The sequence below is a fragment of the Parasteatoda tepidariorum genome, chromosome 9 (genome assembly GCF_043381705.1).
Source record: "Parasteatoda tepidariorum isolate YZ-2023 chromosome 9, CAS_Ptep_4.0, whole genome shotgun sequence".
Lineage (NCBI taxonomy): Eukaryota > Metazoa > Arthropoda > Arachnida > Araneae > Theridiidae > Parasteatoda > Parasteatoda tepidariorum.
Window position 1 is genome coordinate 22596242 of NC_092212.1, and position 2628 is coordinate 22598869.

Genomic DNA, 2628 nt, shown 5'->3' on the forward strand with positions numbered 1-2628 from the left:
GTTCCAAAATCATACCGGTACGATTAAGGACTACACGCGAGGTACGATTAAGAAAATTACGTAACGTTTTAAGCGAAGTGTTATTCCAAGCTTAAAACAATAGTTAATAACCAAAGAAGTAAAGCATAACGGAATAAGTTGATTAGCAACTATATGACTTTTTAATTAGTCGGCACATTGTTTTAGTTCTGTTATATCGAATGCTATGCTATGTTTAAAAACTGCATTCATAACTGGTAAAACTGATTAACATAAATTAAAATTTAACGCAAGTCCACAGCGGTTTTATTCTTTTACGTGGATTTATGTGGGAAAAAGCCTCCTAATTTATCCGATAGCATGCAACTTCTGGGTGGGATTTATTTGGGATAGAAACGATTTAGGCAACTTTGTTCTAGGTTTCTGTTCTCTTTCTTTGTTATTCCGACAAAAATTAATTTAAACAAGTATAACAAAAATATAAAAACTTAATACCACCCCAAAGGGATTAATATATGTGTACAGTATGAAAATATATAGACCTGGTGTTGCAAAATTTCGAAAACATCCAGTATTTTCTTATTCCTTTTTAAAAAAATAGTCCAGTAAAATTAGTTACAAAAATTGGGAACGATTAAACGAAATTTGTAGAGCTCTAGACAACAACTGAACAAATTTAGAAAATCAACAACTGAACAAATATATAAAAAAGCGTTTCTCCATTACAGACATTAAAAACATTTTATTGACGTTTTAGGTTTACAATATCACTTTTCCACAAATACACATACACATGACATCAAAAGTTTTAATAAAAATAACGTTGCAGAGTTAAAATATTATTAACAGTAACAACATTTTTCTGAAACAGTAATATGATATAGATTAATATTTTTTTTCTATTTCTCTGATATGGTTTAAAGTTCAGTGTATATTCTTCCACATATATTGAATTTATTTTCAATTAAAAATTTAGAAATGTATGATTTTTCATGGTACGCAGAAATGCCAACTGCTCCGGACACACCAAAATAATTAAGAAAACGGTAAATAACTACAAAGTAATTTTTGCAAATATTTGACTACTTTTTATTGCTTTTTAAATGGTACTGCACGGAATAAATACTATTAAGTGGTGAATTGTATAAGCCTAAGAATTATTTAGAAATAGTAACGGATAAAAATCTACTAAATTGAATTCATCACACCAAAAACCGCAATTGATAAACTACCACTTAAAAATAAATATTTGCTGTCCGGAGCAAGTTGGCAACTCTGGGTACACACAAATAAAATTTTCTGGGATCAGCTACTGTTGATAATTAAAACAAATACTATATTTTTCATAGTAATACTTAAAGCGCTAGATTACTTTGGATGCTGGGTGTCTTAAATGTTTTGGACAAAATTCTGAAAAAATATACTTTGATTATTTCAGCTAATCAGTGAAGTTTCTAAAAAACTCTTCTTGAAATATTTTCAAAAAAAAAAGAATTTTTTTTTTAACCGAGAAGAAAAGAACATTAAAAATATACTGCTAATTTAATTTTATTATTATGACAAGTAGCCCAATACTGACCGATAACAGTTATCACTAAAATAAAAGCAAAATGAGATAGAATTTTTTTTTCCTTTCTGCCATGAAAATAAGTGTTTTCTCCTCACTTTTCAAAATTAGTTACTGATTTGATCAACAGATGACAGCGGTGAAGTAAAAACTAGTAAACACTTCCATCAATGCACGCATGTCTGTTGATTTTGTTATCTGACTAAGTTATGTTTTCTGCGAATTGTAGTCATTTTAAAAAAGAATTTATAACACTTTTTGGTTTTAATGCATTGTTTATTTAAAAAATATTGTTTTTTGCATTTCAATAAAAACCTGTAATAATTATTATAAAACTGTGTTTTTAAAATTACCATCATTTGCAGTAACATTCTTGTGTTATTTGAGTGAGAACAAAATTACCGTAAATAATAAGTTTATTGGAATAATAAATTTACTGCAGTTGTCTGAGATACAGAAAAAAAACTTTATTTTTTAGTTTTTACAATCAGAGCAACGAATAAAAGTCAATGTTTTGTACCACTCAGTCAGTATAGTGTTAAGTTTTTGCCTTCCATGGCTTGGGCCGGGGTTCGATTCCCCAAGAAAAAATCTGATCAGATTACGTTTCTTTTTTCCATGCCATAGTGGTCTGAAATCAACTCTAATGCTATGGCCTCTGCGAAATCAAAACAGATTTATTGAGATCTGATAAATTCATGGGCCAGTATTTAATTTTATTTCATAACAATCATTGAACAGTCAACCAAATTTTTTAGGTTTATGACTGATAATATTCTACTCCGTAGCCTTGTGATTTTAAGCCCAATCCAGAAGACAAGGGATCTCCTGGATCAAGAAGCGGGAGAAATTTGTCTCTGTGGAGGAGCTTTTTGATGGAACTTTATTTTATTTTATAACCGTCGTTGAACAGCCGACCCAAATCCATGGGTTTACGACTACTTACGTTCAACTCCGTAGCCTTGTAATTTTGAACCAATCCAGAAGACAAGGAAACTCCTGGATCAGTACCCCCAGAGGTATTGATTTGTTGTGGGAACATGGAGGACTTTGAGACTCGACAGATTTAACGTGCATCAGTC